Here is a 26,914-nt window from a genome sequence, read left to right as displayed (position 1 = left end):
TCTGACTGTTTATTTTTACTTAGCTCCAATAAATGACTCTATTTCATTCAGCTTCATAATAATTTGGCCGTGCACACTGCTACTGGCACCAAGAGGAAGTGTAAGCGAAGGGCATCATTAGAGGCATTCCACAGCAATCTTGGTGAAATTACATTCTTTGGAAACTAAATCAAGCCTTAGTTTCATGTAGTGGAACCTGGACAAGAGGAGAGTAATGTGAAATTGGTTGAATTATTCCTAGCTCTCAAGGCATTAGACAAGGTTAGACAACCAAATTTTAAATTATACTTTTACTCTTGTGTGTACCCTATCCATAATAAGGAGTTAATGAGCATATTGATATTTACAACATGTCTGTTTCTTTTTAGAGATCATATTTTCATTACATTGTGCAATTGTGGGTATACAAATAGAATGTTATTTTGTGAATGGTTTTATTGTCATTACTTGAACTATAAAAAGATTTTACTTCTCATGTGGGATCTGTCCTTAATGTGTTGTCCAATGTGAAATAATGCTATAACTAGTACTGAAACAGTATGTTACACTTTGTGTTTCTGTGTGGGTGCAAACTGATGAAATCTATACTTAATATATACTAAATCGATCTTCTGTATATAAAGATAATTGAAAATGAATCTTGATGTGAATGGAATGGGAGAGGAGTGGGAGTTGGGAGGGGTGCGAGTGGGAGGGAAGTTATGGGGGGAAAGCCATTGTAATCCATAAACTGTACTTTGGAAATTTATATTTACTAAATAAAAGTTAAAAAATAAAATAAAAAGAAGATTTTAAGTACAGTCATCCAAATACTAAATAGACCCAAGGAAAAAATGTCTTCTGTCTATATTTTTTCCCTTCTGGTTTGAATAAGTTCAGTGGGTTTCCTAATGCAGTGTTTCTTGACCTCTCTCCTCTTTTAGGGCACACATGCTGGAGTCTATTTCAAAGGTTGTTGCCCTCTATGTACCAGCATTACAATTATTCATGAGGTAATACACAAAACCTACTTAATCATCACTAAAAATCTTCTGATGACCTCCCATTCTTACAGCAGAGTCCAAATCTTCCTTGCTTTCATTGTCCAGATGTTTCTACCATTCTCTGCTGAAGCCATGCTGCCCTTCTAGCTTCTTTGGGGTGTCAGAAATGTTCCCAACTCTGGGCTTTTCTATTTTTATCCCTCGTTCTCACGGAGAAACTTCTTGCCCCCATGACCTCCCCGGTGTCTTGCTCCTCTTACTACAACAGGTCTCTGTTGAAATGCCATCCCCATGGCCCTCAGAAAGCCATCCCAAACTGTTCCTTTCAAAACAATTTATCCAGCCCAAACCATTATTTTCCTATTTACTTTCCACAAATCAATAATCTCCATGTGAAACTCCTATATATGAGCATACATGGGGATGTGAAAAAGTTGTAGAAAAATGGGGTTAAAAGGTAAGTCTATATTTTTTGAAACTCATACGTAATTTCTTTTGTATTTGTATTTGCATTTCCCATTAACTTTTTGAAAACTTCATGTGTGTGTGTGTGAATATATCATACTAATTGATGAACTCTCTTCTTGGTATAGGGTTAACCTTATGAGTATAAAAATTAACTGAAAATTGATCTTTGTAAAACATAATAGGAAAGGAAGAGGAGGAGGAAGAAAGGCAGAGTCTGGGTGGGAGGGAGATGGGTGAGGAAGAAGCATTATGTCCCCAAATCTGTATCTATTAAATGCATGAAGTTGCATTCCTTAAACAAAATAAATTTTTAAAAAATTCAATTTCAATTACCACCCTACGTTATGCTTCCAAACAAACAATAAACTTGATGACTTTGAGTGTCTTATTCACTGCTGTCATTTCAGCACCTGGAATGGCACTTGGCACAGACTGAGGGTGTCCATAGATCTGCCAAATCAATAAATGAATACGAGAAAGAGAGACATTGTGCCATGACAGGAAAGTTAAAATGATGCTTATCAAACCCCAGCCAAGTACCTCAGACTCTGTCCTTAACCCTCTTATGCAAGAATGCATATTAGAACATAATTGAATGGCAGTGATAACAATAAAAGAATAGCCATGAATGCTTTGCTATTTACTTAAAAAACAACCTTGATTTCAAACTTCGTTTTTTAAACTTCTACTGCTAATGATTTGCTTCCCAGTGTGCTAACAGCGTGTTCTAACATCTGTCTTAAGGGACCCATGGTGTGAATGCAATTGTGACTGAATCAGGGTGACAAACTTACATTTTATTCCTCTGTGAACACTTTAATTACCTTTGTATTCTCACACATAAAATAACCAATATCTAGCATCTAACTCTAGCTCATTTGTGAAGTCAATAGGAAGTACATAGATGACTGAATGTGTTCCTCTGGCGACCAAACACACCAACCAAGCTAGGTCAGCTTGGAAGGGTTGCTGTCAGTCGAGTCCCCTGTGTCTCATTAAAGGTTCTGCAAAGATCAGTGTGATAAAGTTTCCAAATGTGAGAAACCTACAGCAACATTTTGGTTGAAATATTTGACATCTCCTTTAAGCATTTCCTTTTTTTTTGTGACTGAATACATGGACATAATGGATAGGATCTTTAAACTCTAAGAGAAAAGATTGTACATTGGAAGATAAGATATTCTGGGATGAGGAACATCATAACCTTTTCTGTGAATTTGTGTTAGTGCACTGAACACAGTTCTGATGTTATATGGGACAATCTGGTGGGTATTTTCTCTAGGCAGCTCTCTCAAAGCATGCAATACTTTCTCTTTTTCACATGACTGGCACATGCATGTAAAAGTTTACATTATTAAAGAATGTGCTGTCAAGATTTGGTGACAGTAGCATCATAGAATTGCTGCTATCATATATTTGGAGCATTGTAGATACTTACTTAAAAATAATTTGTAGGCTGATACTGTGGTGCAGCAGGAGTCTAACAAAAAATATTATTCCACGGGTCAGCACTGTGGTGCATTGGGTAAAGCCACTGCCTGCAGCACCAGCATCCCATATGGCCACTGGTTAGAGTCCCGGCTGTTCCATTTCTAATCCAGCTCTCTGCTAATGTGCCTGGGAAAATAGCACAGGATGGCCCAAGACCTTGAGACCCTACATCCATGTGGGAGACCTGGGTGAAGTGCCTCCTGGCTTTGACCTGGCCCAGACCTGGTTGTTGCAACCATTTGGTGAATGAACCATCAGATGGATGATCTGCCCCCCCGCCCCGTATTTTCCTCTCTCACAGTAATTTTGACTTTCAAGTAAATAAATAAATCTTTTTAAAAATACAATGATTTGTACTGGTTCAGTGTCATGGTGCAGCAGGTTAAGCTGCCACCTGCAACGCTGGCATTGCATATGGACAGTGGTTCTAGCCCCAGCTGCTTGAATTCCAATCCAGTTTCCTGTTAACATTTTTGGGAAAGCAGCAGAAGATGGCCCTAGTACTTGAGCCCCTGCAGGGGAGGGCTGCCAATTTCCATGTGGAAAATTTGTATAAATCTCCTGGCTTGGGTTTACCCCAGCCCTGGCCTTTGTGGCCATTTGGGGAGTGAACCAGTGGATGAAAGCTGCCTTTCTGCCTTTCCCCTTCCCTCTCTGTAGCTCCATGTTTCAAAAAATTAAAAAGAAAAAAACCAGAACTTACAAAAAGGTTTGTAAGGTGCTACTAAACAGTTTCAAGTAATGTCCCAGAGTTAATTCTTGCTATAAAAAGAGGATGTTTTGCAATTTATTTAAGTAGTCTTGCTTCATTCATGTTTTTTTGTCACCAGAATGTAATTAAGTTACTGCTTAAAAAGATGGCATTGGCTTGGGACCTTTCAAGAAAACAGAGCTTGAGAAATCTCTGGGAAAATCTATTTATTATTATGCAGGAGATGATGATACCTTTGTGTTGGGGAACCCCAGTTCACACACAGAAGTGTACTTCAAAAAGTTCAAGGAAAATTAAAACTGAAAGAGCAGTTTATTTTGTAACAAAAATTTTTGAAATCGTGTTTAGGTTTCCCATAATGTTTACAAAAATTTTATTTAATATTTTTCATTTTATTTGAAATGAGATAGACAGAAAAGAGAAATATCTTCCATCAGTTGATTCACTCCTCAAACGCCTGCAACATCCAAGACTGTTGCAGGCTGAAATCAGAATCCCTAAACTCACTCTAGGTCTCCCATGTTGGTGGAAGGGAATCATGTACTTGAGCCATCACCTGCCTCCCAGGGTAAGCATTAGCAGGAAGCTGGAATTTGAAATGGAGCTGGGATTCAAACCCAAGCACTCTAAAATGCGATGTCAACATCACAAGTGATGTCTCAACTCCTGCAGCAAACATCCACCTAAGGTTTTTCATGAACTGTTTGAAGATATCTCATAGTTTTGTTATCAATATGGCAAATTAAGCTATTAATTATGATACTACTGCATATTATGTATTTTGAAATAAACAGTAGTGAGTATTACTCAGTGTCTCAAGAATGAAAAATTAAATATTGTTTGTGTATTAATATAGCCCATGTATAACAGGCAAAAATTTCTCCTTGGACCACAGTATAGGTGATTTATGTGCAGTTTTTGCTTCTGTTATTTGATTTTTCTTCATTACATAACACTAACATGAATCAGATTCATGATTACTCTTGATTGCAGATGAAGAAATTAGGACCCCAGTGAACGCAACGGTTTGTCCATCACACAGTGGGCACTGAGGCCAAAGGCGGGACTCTAAGTAACGCTCCATTCCCCCCTCTTCTTTCAGTGGTTTGTGGTGTCTTTGTTATATGGGAGAAAAAGGCAGATGCATTCCATATTTCTTCTTATTTACATGATTTTCTGTGTTACCTAGATGCTCCTCCTGCTCTGACTTTGGGATGCTGGTTACTGGAAAAGCAGACATATGGACTCAAGATGTCCTACTGGGCTCCCACTCTGAGTCAGGAGTGCACAGAGGCAGCTGCACCATTTACAGCCTAATTGCTAGTGTCGTAGATCACAGGATGCCCAAAGTTCACCGGGAGGAGATGAAGATGTCAGAGAGGACCCCTGAAGAGACACATCAAAAGCTTCCCCTTTCTGACTTTCTTGATAAGGACTCCAAATGTGTACTGAGGGTTGTGTGTTGTTATGGCGACCAGAGGGGAACAACTTGGGATGTAAAGGAAGAAAATAAGTTGGAAAGAATCACATCTTCAAAATCTTTCCATATGACATATTTCTGAAATAATGGTACGTTGAAGGATGTGCAGGTAGGCTGTAGGGTGAGGGTGGACTTTGCAGAGTTAAGTTCCAATTTTCTTTTTATGAAAGAAAAAAGTGCATAGAGTCCAAGTATAAGCTCTGACACTCCAAAACCTAGTTTCATAGCTAGCCTCTGCTAATTCCCTGCACTGAAGTCTTGATGTGGTCACTTGATCACTCTGGACCTGTCAAAAGGAGATAATGTTCTGAGGATTAAATGAGTCCGCCATCACTTTACCAAGCATTCACATTGCGCATAAGTGGCCAATGCATTTTTGGTTCTCAGGATTTCCTTTTTTTCATAAGAGGAGTCCAGCCTATGGATAACATGCAGGTTCAGGAGTCAATCTTTTTTTAGTCACCTGATGCTGGGCAAGCCACTCACCTTTCCAAACCTCAACTTTCCCATTTGTAAACTGGGGATATTTGTATTGGATATTTCATAAAGCTTCCTTAAAATAATGGAAAAAATTCCCTTACATGTAAGAAATCTAACACTATCTACCATATTGTAAATGCTTAACAATATGAGCTTTTATTATTCCAGGAAATTGTAACTAGCAAGGTGACAGGATATAGGGAGAGGGGGTGGATAGTGAAATAATGGTTCTCTGTTTTGCTTGAAGCAGGATTTTTCTTCTAGAATATGAATTGCTACTAAAGAAAAATAATCTTTGAATTTCCCCTTATCCAGTCTTACAAACTATTATAGAAACAGTACATATGAAAAAATGTATTTGTAGAAAGAATATCTTTATCATCGTATCATATATAATGTTGAACTATTATCTTAATGATTGCCATGAGAACATTTAAAAATACCCAACAGCTCTCACTGGTCAATAATTATATGGTGAAAATTATATTGAAAAAGGATTAAAGTGCAATGTCTCTCAGTTCCTTAAATTGAAATTTTATGACTCAATGGTTATCACCTCATAATGGTATATTCTTTGTATGTACATTGAATTGATGTTCTTAACTATTCACTGCCTTCCAAGAGCCAAGCACGCATTCCTGTTTTGATGATGCTGTATTTGGCCATATGACATTTTGATCAAGGGCAGGTTTTGAGAAGACATGTGCGTTATCTGGCACATTACTCATAACCTGAGATCCTGCTTTCTGCTATACAGCAGCAAGTTCTAGAGAATGAAAGGCCTCTCTTTCAGAGGAGTCACATGTAACCCAAAAGTGCCAAGCAGAACCTGGCAAAATCAAAACAGATCTGCAGCTGTCTTCAAATGTGAACCATAAATTGAATATTTGCTTTTGCAAGCCACTAGGAGTTAATGGTTGGTTGTTGTTGCAAAAATCAAACAATAAATATATAACTATATATAGAGGAATTAATATTCCTATTTGGCAGAGGAGCAACAAAATCAAATATGGTAAATAACTTGCCACAATAATTTTTGGTCAAATCGGGATTCAACTCAAGATGATCTGTCTCTAAAATGTTAGACAACATGGAATACTGTAGTCTAAGGATGGAATCTATTAGGGAAAGCTCTATAATGTGAGGTTTTAAAGGTGAAACATGGACAAAATCTAACATTTCATATGCTCCCACCTAAGAATGCTCAATGTATTTATTAAAAAAATAAATGAAGCAAAGCACATATATTCTGGACAGATCCAAAAGAACATAATAAATATTGAGAAAAAATAAATATTTCTAGGGCCAAATCTTTTGTTAAATTGCATTTATGTAGGTGACCCAGACACACACACAACAAAATCTATACTGAATTCCACTCAAACTGGATTACATTCTCATGGATGAATTGCTGTTTGGCTTAGTGGCTAAGATGCCTACGGCCCATATAAGAGTACCTGACTTTGATGTCCAACTCTGGTCCCGACTCCAGCTTCCTGCTAATGAAGACCCTGGTAGGCAGTGGTTATGGTTAAAATAATTGAGTTCCTGGCATCTGTGTGACCTGTACTGAATTCTCAGCTCCTGGCTTCAGTCTGGCTAAGCCAGGGCCATTGTGGGTATTGGGAGAGCCAACCAGTGAATGAAAAATATTTCTTCCTGTTTAAATCTATCTCTCAAATAAATAAATCAAATATTATTTAAATTTGTAAGGAGAAAAGAAGTCAGATTTTTAGTTAAATTCCTTTCAATTCTTAGCAAGGTCCCCACGGACCCTTCTGTATAAACTGTGGCCTTAAGAAAGGCCTCTGGGCCTCCTTGACTTTCTCTAGTTACCCCTGCTTTGAGGATTTCTCTTCATTTGAGAAATGAATAATTCAGAGTTAGAAACTCTACAGTGAGTCTCAAAATCCCCAGCCTCCCAACTTGGTCATATCCTCATTATGGGAAAAGCCATTCCAAAAGGCAAACAGCTTTTCATAATTGTTATTTAATGGATATTGCCTGCTCCTGGGATTTCTTCCTCAGTATCTATTTGTAATTCAAAGGTCAGCATAATACCACTGGCATACACAAGGATTCTAAGAGATTTGTTCTTCCTGATTGAAATTCAGATACAGTGACACAGTAGATTAGTCTAGTTGCCTCTTTGGTGGTGTGGGTCATAGTTAGCAGGAATCTCTCCTTATCATAATTCTGGGTGAACCCAGTTACTAGAAAAGACCCATGAATGTGGAATACAGCTGGAATACTCGTAGGGCCTAAGGGGGATATCACCAAGCAGGAAAGCTTCCTATTCTCCTATGGCTATTGTCTCTCCCGTTAACTGAGCCTAATATCGCCTAAATGTGTTTCTCCTTAAGATAATTTAAGCAGGAAAAGGTGGCCCCAGAGAGTATTTTTGGCCTCATGCATGTACTTATTTGCTGGATTTATATGGCACTCTACACTTAATTAGTGATGGCAGTCTCATTTCAAGATATTATACATTGAAATATTATTCAACAAGAAAGCTATTTTACCAAGTGGGCATGCATGATGATTATTTATTAGTTTAAAATACCTCCCTTTTTCCCTTCTCACCAAACGCCACTTCCATTTTGAATAAGCTAGAAGCATTCATACACTAAGTTTATGCATAAAGATTGGCTGCTTTCAGGTACTTGTAGCTTGAGCTGTAAAGGAGAAAAACATCATAAAAGTCACAGCATTTATGGTAAATGCTTGTTTACCTGAAAAACGGAGGCAAATTAAAAATCACAAAGGACAAATGCCAGCATGGATTGGATATGTGTGTGTATGTATGGGTGTGTGTGAGGGTGTGTGACTATGTATGTGTATATGAAAGAGAGAGAGGGAAAGACAAAGAGTTTTCATTTTCTTCTTTCTATTCTATTTTATAGCGTGATATTTGGAGTTCACCGTTGAGGTTATTTCCAATCAAATTTCATTCAACCCTAGCCCAATGTATAGGTTGTTAGCATGGATACTACTGGGTTATGGGCCACATATCCTGTAGGTTTAAATGGAGGATATAAAACTCACTTCTATAAGGTCAAAATAATTCCTCCTCCCCCAGAGAACATGATAGTAATTTTGAAGACAGAAGTTTAAAAGGGAGCAGTCAGCAGTACTTAAAATAAAATCTAAGAGAGCAGTTCAAATTTTTGAACACAACAGGCAAGGTCATGGGATCAGTTTTCTGCATGAAACTCTGACCCTGGTGGCACGCACTGCCTTCCAATACCCTTCACCCTGCATAGCATCATCACTTCACCAAGCAGTCATGTTGATTTGTTGGCTTTTGTTCAGATTACAGCTTACACATTGAGGGTGGATGAGTCTGAATCAGAGGGTAGACATTTTGTTTCTGAACCTTAAATACCCAACATTTTAAAAGATGTTAGCAGAGAAAGCTTTCCTTAAGGTTAACAGCAACTGAAAACTGTCATACAGAGGGCTCACCATGTGACAGATGCTGTGTGAAGAGCTTTACATGCATCATCCATGATGTAGAGATCAAAGCTACATAAAAATCTATTGCACACATCATGGGTCACTGTGAGACACTTATCGTTTATTATCCAGTGGATCCTTGAAAAGTGTCTAAACTCACTGTTGCCAATTTTTCTCCTCCTGTTCTCACTTTCAATTCACTCAGATTATCACCTCCTTCATTTCAATCTAACTGCTTTTGTCAAGGTCACCAGTGGCTGCTGTGGTGGTAAATCCAAGGGTATTTCTTAGAATTCATCTTTCTTGACCTATCAGCAGCATTTGATGCACTTTTTGTTGCTTTTAATTTGTCATTTCAATGGAGAATAGAATGAAAGTGTGATATGAGACAGTTCCTGAGAAATTTCAGTTGGAACTCTCCTTCTGAAAAAAAATAAAAAGATATGCTGGCAAAAGTAGGGCATGGAATGGACAGAGAAAAAAACAAGCAGAAAAAATGGCCATGAAGTGCCATGAGGCTGATCTAAGGCTTCAGGAAAGCTCTCTAAGACATGGATGAGCCATGTGGTAAGATTAATGTTTCCCATTCCCTTGGAAAACTTTGTGTGAGGAAAAATAATAATAAGCATTCTTATTGAAGTTTATTTGTGTGCTAGGCACTGATTTAAATAAATTATATGCATTAATTCATTTATTCTTGGGCAATCCAGATTCTTATGCCCATTTGACAGATTGAAAACTGAAGCAAACAAAAGTTAAAAACATTCTCAAGGTCATTTGTTTAGTAAGTCAATGTGTCATGATTTGGACCAAGATAATGATAACCATTGTCCCTATTTCATAGCATTTGAAGTCAGCCATTTACCCGGGAACATCTGAGCAACATGCTGAAAAGTTAGATCCTATGAAAATGATTAAAAATACACACACATACAATAATACATGGTTCAGTTGTGTTACATTCAGTTGTGTTAACAGAAGTGTGCTACATTGGAAATTTTCCAGCCACTCTGCCATGTGCTTCAAATGGGTTCACTTAATTCTCACAACAACCCTGTGTGGTATAATTACTGATATATTCTCCATTTTACAGATGAAGAAACTGAGTCACAAATGATTGTCCCTGGATCACAGAGCTCATCGGCACTGAGTTTAATAGGCATCTGGGAGATTCTATTTTCTTAATGCTTTGCATGTATATAATTTAATAATAAAAATAATAAATCCATGTATTGTGACTCTTTTTTCAGTTAGGAGGTAATTTTAAAATGTTGTGCATACTTAAAAAAAAACTTGAGTCTATTGGTCTAAGGAAGGAACCAAGAAAACTTTTCTATAAATGGTCATACAGCAAATTTTGTGGCTATGCAGTCTCTAATCTAGGTACCCATCACTGCTGCTGCAGCAGCCAGGCAGCCACAGAAATTACACAGACGAATAGGCATGGCTGTGTTTCAGTAGGACTTAGATGACAAAAAGTGGTGGCAGAATGGATCTGGTTAACAGGCTATAGTTTCCTGACCCTACACTAGTGCAGTGAAACTGGTGCTGTTTTGTTAACTAGTATCCTGTTTAATGAGAATAGCTCAAAGCAGCTTCATGACTGTAACAGAGAATTTTACTTGATCATAATGCAACAATTCTTACTTTTGTTTTGAGAATAAAAATCTACCTTTTTTAAAGCTAGACACATGATGGCCTGGAGTTTAACCTGATCCCTTGCAACAAGCTATGACCATGCAATAGATTCTCATTAATGAGATATAAGCAAATGTTATATGTATATCTTCTAAAAATTACTTGCATAAGGAAAGAGAATATACTCTGTCTTGTGGGCTGATCTATAGATATAATTTCTGGAGTTCCAGCAGCTATCTTGAAGCAAGAGGTCACTTTTAGAAAGAAACCACACCTGGTGCAGCAGAAAGATGTAAGAAACCCATGTCCTGAAAACCTTGGGGAGCAAGGCATCCTATATCTAGGATTCTTTTATATGAAAGAGAAATATACCTCTATTTTTGTAAACTTGCTACTATTTGAGTTTTCAGTCACACTTACCTAATCTAATGCTGCTTGTGGCAATGGCCGTGTGTGTGTGTGTGTGTGTATCCCTCTTAACTACTCATATATATATATATATATATATATATATATATAGGATGCACTTGTTTCATGATACTAGGAAGATGACAGGATGGGAAGGTGTTGTGACCTAAGAAAAGAACTCTGAACTTGAAATCATAAAACCTGGCCTTGCTGCTCACTGTGTGATTCTTAGCAAGTTGTTTTAGCATCACTGACAGTTTCCTTATTTGAAAATAGGGTGGCTACAGCTAATTCACAGCCATGCTGTAAGGCTAAAGCAAAATAAAATATGTGAAGATGATTATATAGTAAACATTTGTAAAATATATAGATGCATATAAATATGTATATAATTGTATTCATGTATATAATTTTTGTGACTATTAGAGATATACTCATATATATGGAAAGACAGTGATGAACACTGAAGTATTAACATTAGTTACCTCAACACAGTGAGATTAAAGACAATGTGAGGGACAAGCATTGACCTGTGTCCCATATTGATATGCCTACATTCAAGTCCTGGCTCCATTCCCAATTTCAGCTTCCTGCTAACATGTATCATGGGAGGCAGCACTGGTGGTTGGAGTAATTGAGTCCTTGCAAAAGCTGGATTGATTTCCTATTTACTGGCTTCAGCCTGGCGTAGCCCTGGCTGTTGCAGATATTTGCTGAGTAAAACAACGGATATGGGGTCTCACTCTGTCTCTGTGTCTTTTTCTCTAGCATTCAAATAAATTAATTTTTTTTAATTTCAAAAAATACATATAAGTGTGAATGGAGATTTTGATTTTATCTTTACATATTTATATATTTATTACAATGAGCATATTTACAAAATAAAATAATGAGTGCAAATAAAGAGAACTGCATATGAATATGTATGCAAATATGTATATGTATATGCATATCTAGCATGATAAAAGGCAAATACAGAACCCATGTTTGCTGAAACCCAATATGATAAGCTTCAGGAAACATCAGTTATTGCAGATAATTTTCTTTTGACTCACAAGAGGAAGACAGAAAGTAGAGAAGGGAAATGTTAGGGAATTTAACTAAGGGGTATTCTCTCAAGTATGATTACTCTGAATATATAATAGTCACACTATATGACTCACAATTTCCTGAAGGTTTTTAGACGTTTCTGGGCTCTGCATACACTGACCTATGCTGTTCCTTCCAACATGGAATTTTATTCCCAGCTTCACACACTTTGGCTCATTTTTAAACTCTAATATATTTTTATGAAGGCTATTCCAGTTCCCTCAACTAGGATACCATTCTTTGTAATTCTCCATACACTAAAAAATGCCTACCATACTATCTTATAGTTATTTACTTATATGTTTTTATTCCAATGTAGAATGAGCAGCAAAGACATCTCCTCTTTCTCACTCATTCATTCAAAGTTCTTTTTTAGTGCCTTTACATCAGATGAAGTTTTATATTCAGGGATTATAGTAGTGGACAAAATAGACAATCATCCTCCCCTCATGAAGCTTAAATTTCACTGTGGGAGACTAAAACATAGATATAAAGTTAAATATCTATACAATATCCGATTCGGACAAGTGTCAGTGGGTGAGAAGGGTTCCAGGAGGGGATGATTTTGAGTTTTAATTTTAGTTTTAAGAGTTCTTTCTTTTAGTGGAAGAGAGATAGAGAAGGGGAGAGAGAGAGAGAGAGCACATGCGCTCCAATCTGACAGTTTACTCTCCAAGTTCCTGCAATGGCTGGGGATGCCCTGAAGTTAGAGCCAGAAGGGGGAAACTCAATCAGGCCTCACACGTTGTTGGCAGAACAATTACTTGAGCCATCCCTGCTGTCTCACAGGGTCTGCACTAGACAGAAGCTTAAGTCAGGAGCTAGAGAAGGATGTTGAACCCAGGCACAAGTGTGGGACTCAGATGCCCTAACTGCTAGGCTGAATGTTCATCCTCAGGACATACATTTTAGGTAGAATATTTTTCTTGTCCCAACTGCTCCACATCCTATCCAACTCCCTGCTAATGCACCTGGGAACGCAGCAAAAGATAGCTCAAGTTCCTGGGCTCCTGCACCTTGTGTGAGACATAGAGAAGGCTCCTGGCTCCTGGCTCCTGGCTCCTGGCTCCTGGCTCCTGGCTCCTGGCTCCTGGCTCCTGGCTTAGGCTCAGCCTTGTGGCCATTTGGGAAATGAGCCAGCAGATGGAAGATCTCTGTCCTCTCCCCCCTCTCTCTGTAACTCTGCCTTTCACATAAATAAAGCTTTTGAAAAAAAATTCAGTTCTTAAATGAAGTGTTGTGATTCTTCTTTAAAAGGTTAAAAATCTTCCAAAAACTTCTAAGACACTGAAGAACAGGGAGGAAAGACCTCCCTCCACGTGTCTAAGATGTTTAACAGTGGTGAATTATGGTACTGAGGGTATCTTTAGAGTGCTTTAAAAGTCACTGCAAGAGTATTTTCACTTCACATAATACAAAACACAGCTTAGATTAGCAAAAAACAACATCAAAAATGTTTATAGAATTTTAATATCAGGGCTGGTGTTGTGGTGTAGTGGGTAAAGCTTCTGCCTATAATGGCAGCATCCCATGTGGTTCATGTCCTGGCTGCTCCACTTCTAATCTAGCTCCCTCCTGATAGCCTGGGAATAGCAGCAGAAGATGGCCCAAGTACTTGGGCCCCTGCCACTCATGTGAGAAGCCCAGATGGATTTCCTGGCTCCTGGCTTTTTCTAGCTCAGTGCTGGCCATTGAGGCTATTTGCAGAGTGAACCGGCAGATGAAAGATCTCTCTGTGTCTCTCCCTCTCTGTCTATAATTTGGACTTTTAAATATATAAATAAATCTTTTAAAATAAGAAATTTTAATATCAGTGATTTGGGAGAAACATTCTGTGTGTTTGTATAAATTTTAGATGACGTAGTATATCTTTGGATAGCATATGGTTATGTTAATATCATGTAAAATGATGACAAATAATGTTTGCTACCTTTCTTGTTAAAAAGGATAATACAACTAAATTTAACCATGATGGCTATTTTGCTAGTGGGACTTCTAAATATTCTGTGAATCATTTTGATAGTTCACATAAAAGAAAAATATAAAAGCTTGTAAGTATGATAAAAATCTTGCATTATTCTCCAGAAAAGGAGTGTTGGTGTAATAGGAAACTAAAATTTGATACATTACTTCCAATCACGGTCTTTACATCACTTTTAAGACTGTAAAGCACATGTAGTCAGGCCCCTGGATCAAGACTGTTTAGATTTGACACTGGGATTGTTCTGGAACATCTTTTTTATTTTTTTAAAGAGCTGCTAATTATTTATTTATTTATTTATTTGACAGGTAGAGTTATGGACAGTGAGAGAGACAGAGAGAAAAGTCTTCCTTCCGTTGGTTCACTCCCCAAATGGCCGCTATGGGCTGGAGCAACGCTGATCCGAAGCCAGGAGCCAGGTGCTTCCTCCTGGTCTCCCACGAGGGTGCAGGGGCCCAAGTACTTGGGCCATCCTCCACTGCCTTCTCGGGCCACAGCAAAGAGCTGGACTGGAAGAGGAGCAACCGGGACTAGAACCCGGAGCCCATATGGATGCCAATGCCGCAGGTGGAGGATTAACCTAGTGAGCCACAGCGTCGGCCCCCTCTGAAACATCTTATTTGAATAGTACTTTAAAGGGCAATCCTCTCCCCATGTAAACCTACGTTATTTTATTTAATAGGGATTTCTGCTCCTTTTACAGTCATTTCAACAAGTATTTGCAGCTTCTTCTATGCCTTCGCGAGCATTCCCCTCTAAGGGATCAGAGGTCATGCAGACAGAAAAACAAGGGGCACCTGGCCTGGGCTTCCTTTCCACTCTGCACACTTTGTGTTCTCTTCCTCTGAACAAGATTCCAGGTTATAGTCTACAGACCCTTGCCATTGGATACTAATGGGGGGAGGGTTGAGTACTAGGAACTCCAGTTGTTCATGCCATGTCTCTAGTCAAACACCATCACTGTTAATCTCCATCTGGTTGATACCTGAGATCATCTCTCAATTGGAACAGATCTCAAGGCAGGTGTGATGGGTCAACTTGACAGGACCACAGACAAATGATCACATAGTATATTAATTATTCTGTGGAGGTGACATTGGATGAGATTAACAATTAAATCAGTGCACTTTGAGTAAAACAGATTACCCTCTCTGTTATGGATGAGCCTCAACTAATCAGTTGAAGGCCTGAATAGTACAGAAGACTAACATCCATCAACAAGAAGGAAATCTGCAGCAGAAAGCTCTTAAACTTGAACTGTGACAGTGACTCTTCCCTAGTTCTCTAATCTACTAGCACATCCTACAGATCTTGGAAAGGTCAGCTTCTATAATTGCTGAGACAATTAAAATCTCCCCTCCTCTCTCCCTCCCTCCCTCCCTCCCTCCCTGTCTCTCTCTCATCATGTGGGTATGTATGCATGTGTGGGTGACTGTACTTTCAGTATGTCCTCCACATGGCTATACCTATATGCAAAGAAGCTGTTATGCACATATACACACACAGATAAGATTTTATACATATATATATAGAGAGAGAGAGAGAGAGAGAGAGATTTTGTATCTGTATAAATATTTTTTTCCTATTGATGTCCTATTGGTCGTGTTTCTCTGGAGAATACTGATGAATACAGTGAGGCTGAGGGACTTAACTACTTATCAATTGTCAAATCTCACAATTAACCCAAAGTAAGTGAACTCAGTATATGAAAGAGTTATCTGCACCCCTGTGTTTATAGTATCTTAATTCACAACAGCCAAGATAGAGATTCAACCCATATGTCCATCAACTTATGACTGGAAAAGGAAAATGTAGTACATGTACACAATGGAATACTATTCAGTTATAAAAAATAATAAAATCCTATCTTTTGTTACAAAATATGGGCAATTGGAGACCATTATACTTAGTGAAATAAGCCAAACCAACAAAGAAAAATATCATATGTTTTCTCTGGTTTGTGGTAGTTTATATGTAGAATACAAAAAATGTTATTTATGTGAGTGAAATTGACATGTTGAGATCTGGTTATTGTTTATAGCCCTTGTCTATATTCCTATGGAACAGTGGTCTTTCTACCTTCTACCTGTTGAATTCTTTATTTAGTAGAGTAATAAGCTTGTGACTATAAAGTTAGTTGAAGGTATGTTATAAGAATTAAAAAGAAAACCAAAAAAAGGAAGGAAGGAGGAGGGAGAGAGGGTAGAAAATACCATCAAGTACATATTGAATACATGAAATCTGTTCTCTATATAAATTTTAAAAATTTTTAAATAACCAATTGCTTATATTATAAAACTAAGTAATAAATCTGAAATTTTCTACATGGTACCAATGAGTTACAGATATTCTCATAGAGATGCAAACCTTCACTTCAAGGGAAAATTACACAGCCTTTGCTCAAAACCATGCTGTGCTCCAGTGATCCAGATAGATCCATATTGTGATCAAATCATCTAAGGGTATCACTGCTTTTGATAAACTCCTGGATATGTTAAAATTCAACAAAATTCAATCTTCAACAAAAATTTGACTGTATTTTTAGGGCTCTTCAATTGGTTAAGTATAATCAGAAAAATCTGACAACAAAGATAAGCCATGGGAATCAAGTTGAAGACATACTTCAAAGTTTGGTGGAGTTGGAAGCATACCAGGGGATTCCAATTCAATCCCATCGAGGTGGCATGTACCAATGCCATCTCACTGTTCCAGGTGATCAGTTTCAGTTCACAGTTGGTCATGGTGAAGGGACTGGGAGTCAAAGGGAACACATAGACAAGTCTAGTACCTGCTAACGCTAACCGATGGAGTAAATAAAGGGGAGAGTGATCCAACATGGGAAGTGAGATACTCAGCAGACTCATAGAATGGCAGATGTCCTAAATAGCACTCTGGCCTCAGAATCAGCCCTAAAGGCATTCGGAGCTGGCTGAAAAGCTCATGAGAGTATTTCAGGCATGGAAAGCCAAGACACTCTGGCAAAAGATCTCTGCGAGTGAGATCCCAGTGGAAAGAACAGGTCTTCAAAGAAGGAGGTACCTTTCTCTGAAGGGAGGAGAGAACCTCCACTTTGACTATGACCTTGTCTAAACAAGATAAGAGTCGGAGAACTCAGGGGGCTTCCATAGCCTTGGAAACTCATGACTGGAGCATAGGGAGATTACTGATGCCATAGACAGGAGTGTCAATTGGTAAAGTCAACAACAGGAGTCACTGTGCACTTACTCCTCATGTAGGATCTCTATCCTTAATGTGCTGTACATTGAGATTTAATGCTATAACGAGTACTCAAACAATATATTTCACTTTGTGTTTCTATGGGGGTGCAAACTGTTGAAATCCTTACTTAATGCATACTAAACTGATCCTCTGTAAAAAAAAAAAAGAAAAAGAAAAAAAAAAAAAAGAAATCATCAATTCCCAACTTGACTCTCACTGGGATTAAACATGACAATAGGTCTGCTCTGATTTCATCATCATTTAAAAAAATCATCTATTATTTTTCACTTTATGTTTCTGTGTGGGAGCAAACTGTTGAAATCCATACTTAATGTATACTAAGCTGATCTTCTGTATATTAAGATAATCGAAAATGAATCATGATGTGAATGGAAGGGGAGAGGGAGTGGGAAAGGGGAGGGTTGTGGGTGGGAGGGACGGTATGGGGGGGAAGCCATTGTAATCCATAAGTCGTACTTTGGAAAATTATATGCATTAAATAAAAGTTAAAAAAAAAATTCTCTTAAGGTTTAAGTTGCTATTTTTTAAGATTTATTTATTTATTGGAAAGGTGGATTTACAGAGAGAGAGAGAGAGAGAGAGAGAGAGGGCTTCCACACATTGGCTCACACTTCAATTGGCCAAAATGGCCAGAGCTGAGCTGATCCAAAGCCAGGAGCCAGGAGCTTCTTCTGGGTCTCCACGTGGGTGCAGAGGCCCAATGAATTGGGCCATCTTCCACTGCTTTCCCAGGCCATAGCAGAGAGATAGATCAAAAGTGCAGCAGGCAGGACTTGAACCAGCGCCCATATGGGATGTTGGCACTGCAGGCAGCGGCTTTACCTTCTATGTCACTGTGCCGGCCCCTAGGTTGCTATTTTAATTCTACAAACAACTGTATAACTAATTGCAGATGTTCCCTGGATTTAAGTTCTAGGTGTACATTATACTTGTAGTTTTAAAGAATAACAAGACTCAAAGGAGGAAGAGATTAATGGACAATATGACTTTAATGAATACAAATATATATTGCAATTTCACAATGGCCAGAGCAAGATGATCAACAACAAGTCTAATAAGTTGCAAAAGCATGAGGAATTTTATGTGATTCATAAAACTGTTGTTCCAGAAAGGTTCTCATAATCCCACATCTGATAAAAACATTCAACATTGCAGCCAAGTGGGTTGGACATCTTAGGTTTCCTTGAATTCTATTATCTTTTTATTAAAAATGTGTCATAAGTTCCATAAATGACTCACAAGTTGTATTTTAGATTAGTTTACAAAGACATTTATGGATGTACCAAATGTCAATAAGGGAAAGGGGGACTATATGGGGAAAAAAATCTAAGCAGTGTAGAGAGGGAGTGAAAGGAGCAGAAATAGCCCTGTTCCAGTAATCCATTGCTGTTCAAATAAGCACACCAAAACATAGCATCTTCAAAGGAAACTATTTTATTGGCTCAGTAGTCTCAACTTCAGTTGGGTTCAGGGGGATGGTGCTTCTGCTAGTCTTATCAGTAAATATTTATGTGCTTGTATTCAGCTGGAAGGTCTGGTTGGAGCTTGACTCCACTGACACAGATGTTTGAGCCTGTCTCTGAATATAAGGTAGTCTTGAAACCTCTTTCTCTTTCTATGTGATGTCTTCAATAAGATAGTAGGATTTTTTAATGTGATAGCTTGAGGCTTTCAAGAGGGCAAAAGCAAAAGCTTCCAGACCTTCTCAAAGCTTAATCCTGAATTGACGCAGTGTCTTTTCTACCACTTTCTATTGATTATGGACCCTACCCAGACATGAGAGGAGGGTTCTACATGAAGGAATGACTACCTAGAAGGATTATTCATTACAGATCACCAATAAAATAGATAACCACAAGGAGAGCCATGTAGGCCTGGAAGCTATAGGATAGGTTGAATAGCCCTTATGTAAAATGCTTGGGACCAGAAACATTTTTAAGGGTTTTCTTCCTTCCCTCCTTTCTCTCTCCTTCCCTCTCTTCCTCCTTTCTTCCTCCTTTCTTCTTTTCTTATTCTTTTTTCTTTCTTTTCTATTTTCTTTTTTCTTTCCTTTTTTCTACATTCTTTTCCTTCTTCCCTTCCTTTTGGATTCTAAAATATTTGCATTGGCAGAATGAGAAATGTTGGGGACAGACACAAGTCTAAATATGAAATTCATTTATTCTTGATATAGACACATGGCTTGAAGGAAATTTCATATTGTGGGGAGCAACTGGGAGCAACTCGGACTAGACTAAATTACTGGAATTAAAACTTATTCTATGCATCTGCTTTCCCGGAATATGGCGCTGAGAAGGGAAACAGCTTCTACACAGCTGCCTCCAGTTCAACCAATAAACTGTGGGACCTGCTCCTGATTGGAGGAGAGCAGCGTACTCGGCGTGTGGGTAGCAGAGTTGGGATTGGTGGAAGAGGACTATAAAGGAGGAGAGAGACAACATGCACCAGGAACATCTAAGAGGAACACCTGTGCAGCCCCCGAGAGAGCCGGCCGGCGGTGTGCCGCTCCCCCGCGGAAGTGGGGAATGTGGCAGGGGGAACCGCCCTTCCACGGAGGTGGAAGGACCAGCAGCCAACCCGGGGAGGGCCGAGCAGACAGAAGAACAGCGCAGGGTCCTGTGTCGTTCCTCCACGAAGAGGGGGAGCGACACATATAATGCATTTAATACTTTTGTGATGAAACCAAGTATCATGATGTGAAAATTTCCACTGTGGCGTTATGTCTGTGTTCAAGATGTTCAGAATAGAGATTTTTGGATTAGGGATGTTCAACTTGTAAGTGATTTGGGTACTTGTATACCTATTCTCTAAGTGGATTTAAATGTTGATAAATTGAATTTAATATTATAAGTAAATAGAAATGCTCCCAGGAACCCTGGAACTATTAAATAATTTTAAAAGTTAGAGATAGAACAAAGTACTTTTTTATAATTTACTTCCTTTATTTTATATACCACCCAATGATAGTTTTTCAAACATTAGCCCCAGTTTGCTGATAAGAAATGGGTTTAATGATGCCAAAATTTTGTTCAGGGTCATACAGAAGAGCCACATTGAAATCCCACTAGTTTTACTCCTGAAAAAATTCTTTAAACAAGCTGCCCTGGATCTGATTTACTGTTAGAAATCTGGTTTCCAAAATTCTCAGTCCATCACCATGAAATTTCAATCGATCCCTTTTATGGGCCTGATTTGAACTCCTGTCCAATGTAGTCTAGTACAAGAAATATGGGAGCTTAAATTGAGCTCCACAGCTGTGTTTGTTGTATGGAAAAATCATTTCTTACATAAAATAAAAGGAAACATTAGTAAATATTTCTTCACATGTTTCTGTGAACTCACTGAGAAATGTTAATGGTAAGCCTATCTGTTCTATTCATTAATTTCAAAAATACGGAGCTGACACTCTGGAGTAGTGGGTTAAAGCCCTGGCCTGAAGGGCCAGCATCCCATATGGGCGCCGGCTCGAGTCCTGGCTGCTGGAGTCACTTCCGATCCAGCACTCTGCTATGGCCTGGGAAAGCAGAGGAAGATGGCCCAAGTCCTTGGGCCCCTGCTCCCACATGGGAGACCAGGAAGAAGCTCCTGGCTCCTGACTTCAGATCAGCTCAGCTCTGGTCATTGTGACCATCTGGGGAGTGAACCAGCAGATGGAAGACCTCTCCCTGTTTGTACCTCTCTCTGTAACTCTGTCTTTCAAATAAATAAAATAAATCTTAAAAAAAAAAGAATAGCCTTGTTTTGGATTATTACATGGTGGTATTTTCTCTATATATTATGCCACCCAAATCCTTCCTCAAGTGAAGGCAACCTGGGGTTTCTTTAGAACATACATCATAATGAGATGTGATTATTTTATTGTAATGGTATCAATGGCAATATTTTATGGTGACAGAGACTGTGGTATGCTCTTTTTTCGTTGGAATCTCCAACACTGAATGCCCTGCAGGAACCAAGTAAGAGCTCAATGAACATTTGTTGAATGACAGTTTGGTGGTGACAAATACCTACATATTTTTCTATCTGTGCTAGCAAGCAGAGCCACTGAATGTCATTTCACTCATCCTAAATGATCGATTCTGCCACCCAGGCAGAAACACAATGAGCTGATGCAGATGAATTTAAGAAGCCTTTGAAGGCCTCTCTGCCATGGAATGTTGCCTGATAGAACTCAGTACTGCACGCTGTCAGATATGAATTATTCATTGACACTTCACTCCTACATCATTATACCTTTCATTCTGCTGCGTCTGCACAGATAGGATTGATTCACACATCATACGCAGTAACATTTATAATCAGAAACACTGGAAACGTTTTCACAGAGAAGAAAAACATGTAAGAATATGCTTAGGACAACCACATTAGTAATTGGTTCTCCAGATTCCAATGAAGCAGGAGATGTGCTGGAAGAAAGAAAAAATAACTGTTGCTCTTTGTCAAAATATTCATTGTTTAAGCAGTAATTCTCAAATAGAAACACATACTTTCACACAAGGCCTAGGAAATGTGAATCAATTTGTGAAATCTGACACCACATGTTCTAAAATAGGGTACTTAGCTGGCAAGGATTGCAAAGCATTGGTTTGGAAAATCTATTCAAAATCATTTCAACCATGGAAATGTATGAATCAAGATTACTGCTTTGAATGAATTATCCTTTTGTGTGTGAGTGCACGCGTTTTGTTTAGTATTTTTCCATTGGAAATAAATTCATGACTATAGTCTTCACACACACACACAGACACACACACACCAGTACACAAAACACATGCACACAAACATATTAAATATTAAATATATAAATATGTGTTTAACATATTAAACATATTAAACACTTAAATCATAAGTGAGCCTAGATTTAGAGAAACTACAGTGTATTCATTCCACCCCTTCTTTTAATTTCTTTTCTATGTATTCAAATAATGGTTTGTTGAAGAAACAATAGTGCTATACATACTACCAGGTAATTAGGATGGACTGGGAAAAAAGACAGATACAGTGCTTGACCCAGGAGCACTGAGTTTCCCTGATCATAACCTGCAATTAAACTAGTACATCTCCTTATAACTTATTATTACAGAGTCTAAGAGCAAAATAATTATGGATTGAATGAGTGAAAGAACATTCCAAAAGCTTATTGTTGTAGAAATAATTTTGGTTCATGAATTTTCGATATTGTAAGTTTATAAATACTGATACGAACATGGTTAATTGTGTGACTGTGTAATGGAACTAATGATAATGGAGACTTAATGATAAAAATCTAAAAAAATTGTTATATATACAATTTGTGTTATCCAGTTCTTTGTTACTATGACCAAATGCCTGGAAGAAGCTGACTTACAAAGAGAAAGGGTCTACTTTGGCTCATGGTTTTGGAGGTTCATAGTCCAAGATTGATGGTTCCTTTGGTTTAGCATCTGGTGACCATGTCCTTGCTGACGCAGTCTGAGGCAGTACAGAGTATCACATGCCAGTGCAGAGCATCACATGTATCTGTTTGTGTCTTTCTTTATAAAATCATTAGGATTTAATCATGGGACTCAGTCAAGTCACTTCTATCTATAGTCCTAATCTATAGTCCTAATCTATAATTAGGTTAAGTTTCCACCCTTATTAACCAATGAATTGTGGGTTTCAATGTTTTTAGGATTTCAAGGGTCAAAGCCTGTTCAAACCATAGCAAAATTCAAGATGGTTATATAATGCAGTAGAGGCATAAATATACTTATATTAATTTAAAGCTGAATAATAGAGATCATCTTTTTCATTTGTTTTGGAAAGGATATATTAAGTCACAGGCCAGAAAGCAATCTCCCACGTGCCTGTCTACATGGGCGTTGTTTCGATTGCATTAATGCTGGAGGAGAAAATCTGCTCCCTTGAGGTACGTACTATACTATTAATTACCACAACTTATCAAAAAGGTAAGTATATAGGATATTGAGGCAGATACAGATTTCACCAAAATGGTATTTGCTAGAGGCAAATGTTTTGTGCTGACCCTGTGTAAACAGGGTTAGACATAAGGACAGAGACGCTTTGCCAACCTACCGGGTCTGAGGGATCTGACTCCTCATTGCTTCTGCGGCTTCACTTCCTTCTATCCCTGCCCTTCACACTGCTGGCTTTCCTTCAGGACCCTGAATGTTCGTGCTCTTGCCTATTTGGGGCTTTTGCCGAGTCCGACACGCTGTCTCTCTCTCAGTCACATTGAGGGAGAGATGTGCTCTCACAAATGCAAGCGGTCCTTACTATGGATCACAAATCTCCACAAGCCAACAGCTTTAATGGAGAACCTACAAGTGAGATTCACCCCCAATTCTAGGGGCCACTGCTCACCTCATACAAAAGCCAGGCCCAATCCCCATTGAATGGGAAAAAACTGGAAACATCTGGGTAGAGCAGTGGCCAATATTACAACCCAAACTTGGCATCCTTAGAGAACTGGTACAGGAACAATTGGAAAAGGGACACATAGAGCCCTCCACTAGCCCTCACAACACACCCATTTTTGTGATACCAAAGAAACAGGGAAAATATAGGCTACTACAGGATTTGAGAGCCATCAACAAAATCATAAAAAAGATGGGAACATTCCAGGCTGGCATTCCCCATCCAAGGGCCATTCCTGGTGGATACCACATAGCTACCATTGATACCAAAGACTGTTTCTTTTCCATTCCCATCACGGAGCAGGATAAGGCCTACTTCACCTTTACAGTATGGGAGCCCAATTTCCAGCTCCCTGCAAAAAGATTTCAGTGGACAGTACTCCCACAAGACATGAAAAACAGCCCTGCCGTTTGCCAAAGATATGTTGCTCATGCGACCAGCATACTTAAAGATCAGTGCTTGATCATACATGGATGATATCTTACTTGCTCACAAAAATGCAGCAACTCTGAATGCCTGTCTAAGTGAGACAATAAGAAATTTACAATTCCTGTATTTGTCTATTGCCACAGAAAAGGTACAAAATTTTCCTCCCTTTCAATTCTTGGGTTATCAAATCTCCTCCCATATATCTCCAATGGGCCCAAATCTAAAAGTCAAGCATAAATACTCACTTAATGCACTTCAGCAACTATGTGTCCAAATCATTTGGCTGAAGCCCTTCCTTCCCCTAATACCTGCAGAGCTTAGACCGCTATACAATTTACTAAGGGGAAGAGCCCTTCTTCAAAAATCATGTTGATATCAGCAGCCAAATCCACTATAGAAAAGATCAACATCCAGTTATCAAATTTAAAAATCTTTAGATATGACCCTCAGGTGCCTCTATTTGCCATAATCATATCTAGCTTCAAGGCACCCTTAGGAGTTATTTGGCAACAACACGGGCCACTTTTTTGGGTGCACATAGCCTGGAGCGAGTGTCATAAAATAGTTAACAAAGTAGATGCCATCCTTATGATAAGACTTAAATTAAGATATTATGCCAATAAGATATTTAACACAGAGTCAGACATAGTGGTCCTACCCCATCACAATTAGAACTGTCGACATTGATGCAGAATAGCACGCTCTTTCAAACGTTAATAATAAATTTCCCAGGACAGGTTGACTGGTGGAATGAGAAGGTGAAAAGGTCATGCCAAGATGGCCACTGAGCTGAGAAGGTCATGCCAAGATGGCCACTGAGGTGAGAAGGTCAGGCCAAGATGGCCACTGACAACAGAAACTGCCTGGCAACAGGCCGTGATTGGATGGCTTCGGAAACCACATGACAACAGAGCCTGACTGTTAACAGGCCGTGATTCGATGGTTTCAGAAACTCCCTGGCAACAGAGCCTGACTGGCAACAGGCTGTGATTGGATGGCTTTGGAAACTGCCTGGCAACAAACAGGCTGTGATTAGGGCATAGACCGCCCCTTGACTGGATTGGCTGCCTTGGCTATATAAGCAGCTGTAGCAACTGAAATAAAAGAGTCTGCAGGCTGCTTGCCTCTGGCCTGCTTTCACCTGACTCCCTGGGTCTGTGTGGTGACTCTGCATCTCTTGCCCCCACCATGCTCTTCCTCTCAGAAATGAATCCACAGCAACACCTTGCTGTAGAAATTTTCTTCCTCCCCTTCCATTCTCCTTCAATGAGGTAGCTCTCCATCATCCTTAAGCTTTTGCTGCAAACACTGCTGTCCTTGGAAGTTCTGAGGTTTTGGAGAATCTCCATTATGCCCTCTTTAAGTGTCACAGAATTTCCCATAGCAAGGTGGCTGCCCAATTTTATATACATAAATTCAATGTTCTGTATATAATTAATTAATAAATTAATTAATTTTGACAGGCAGGGTGGACAGTGAGAGAGAGAGACAGAGAAAGGTCTTCTTTTTCCATTGGTTCACCCCTCAATGGCCGCTGCAGCTGGCGCGCTGTGGCCGGTGCACTGCGCTGATCCAAAGCCAGGAGCCAGGTGCTTATCCTGGTCTCCCATGTGGGTGCAGGGCCCAAGCACTTGGGCCATCCTCCACTGCACTCCTGGGCCACAGCAGAGAGCTGGCCTGGAAGAGGGTAACCAGGACAGAATCCAGCACCCCGACCGGGGCTAGAACCCGGTGTGCCGGCGCTACAGGCAGAGGATTAGCCTAGTGAGCCACAGTGCCAGCTGGAAACTATATTAATTTCTACCAAAGTCTAACCAGGTACTCGAAAGAAAATCAATGCTTTAAGAAACTGACAGAAATAACAATATTCTAAGAGATATATATTATTATAGTCATTGGGGTAATGGAAGGAGCTGTTTTAATGCAGCATATTCTGTACGAGTACTAATATTCATTAAAAATGGGCAACTGGAGAAATTGTGGTGGATTTGCTTTTTTCACTACCACTTTGGTTAATTCCTACTTTACTAGGCCCTTACATCCTATTTGGCTTTACAAGAGTGGTAAAGAGTGTGAACTTAAGACTTGGACAAACCTCAATTTGAATCATGATTCTGTCAGTATACTCTACCCCATGACTTCTCAACTTCCCAGCTTTCTAATATATGACACAGGAATACAAATCCGACTCCATGGCTCTTGTAAATGTTTAATGAGGTAATGTATGTGAACTGCATAGTGTGTTTCTGGCACTGTTTAATATTCAATAGTCAGGGAGGTTATTTTGTTTTTAATTTTGTATTCTTATTCTCATCCTTTTCCTGATTTCTATTCCTCTGGTCTTAATTATGTTTGGCTTTTCTGATTTTCACACTCACTGTTCCTTTGGGTACAATATGAATCCTTCTAGGTTCTTTCTCATGGCAGATGCTCCTAGTAACATGCTATACATGCTGGCTGGCATGCTCTCTTTAGACTCTTTTTGGTCCTCAATGAGCTCAGTGTTGTTTTTCTTCTTTCATTCATGACTCACTGTTAGCTCACTCTACTGTTGCCGTTTTAATGTATTTTGTAAACTTCCTACAAACCTTTCTTAAACAGGGTGGATATTTACCTACCCTACTAATCTCAGCATCCAGACACTTCCCTTAACATCGAGC

At 38.9% G+C, this 26,914-nt stretch overlaps 1 protein-coding gene and 1 long non-coding RNA gene across 13 annotated transcripts in view; one reads left to right on the top strand and one right to left on the bottom strand.

Moving 5' to 3' along the window:
- LOC103350600 (uncharacterized) overlaps positions 1 to 6,093 on the top strand; it is a 146,326-nt gene extending 140,233 nt beyond the window's left edge. The window contains exons 4-5 of the long non-coding RNA XR_518572.4: positions 924 to 992; positions 4,844 to 6,093. This is a non-coding gene — a long non-coding RNA (uncharacterized lncRNA). The remainder of the gene's footprint in view (positions 1 to 923; positions 993 to 4,843) is intronic.
- Positions 1 to 26,914, bottom strand: part of GRIK1 (glutamate ionotropic receptor kainate type subunit 1) — a 437,503-nt gene that overhangs the window by 287,012 nt on the left and 123,577 nt on the right. The window lies entirely within an intron of this gene.

The sequence above is a fragment of the Oryctolagus cuniculus genome, chromosome 4, assembly GCF_964237555.1.
Source record: "Oryctolagus cuniculus chromosome 4, mOryCun1.1, whole genome shotgun sequence".
Lineage (NCBI taxonomy): Eukaryota > Metazoa > Chordata > Mammalia > Lagomorpha > Leporidae > Oryctolagus > Oryctolagus cuniculus.
The sequence above is the reverse complement of the archived record's forward strand: the minus strand, read 5'-3'. Positions and strand labels throughout refer to the sequence as shown.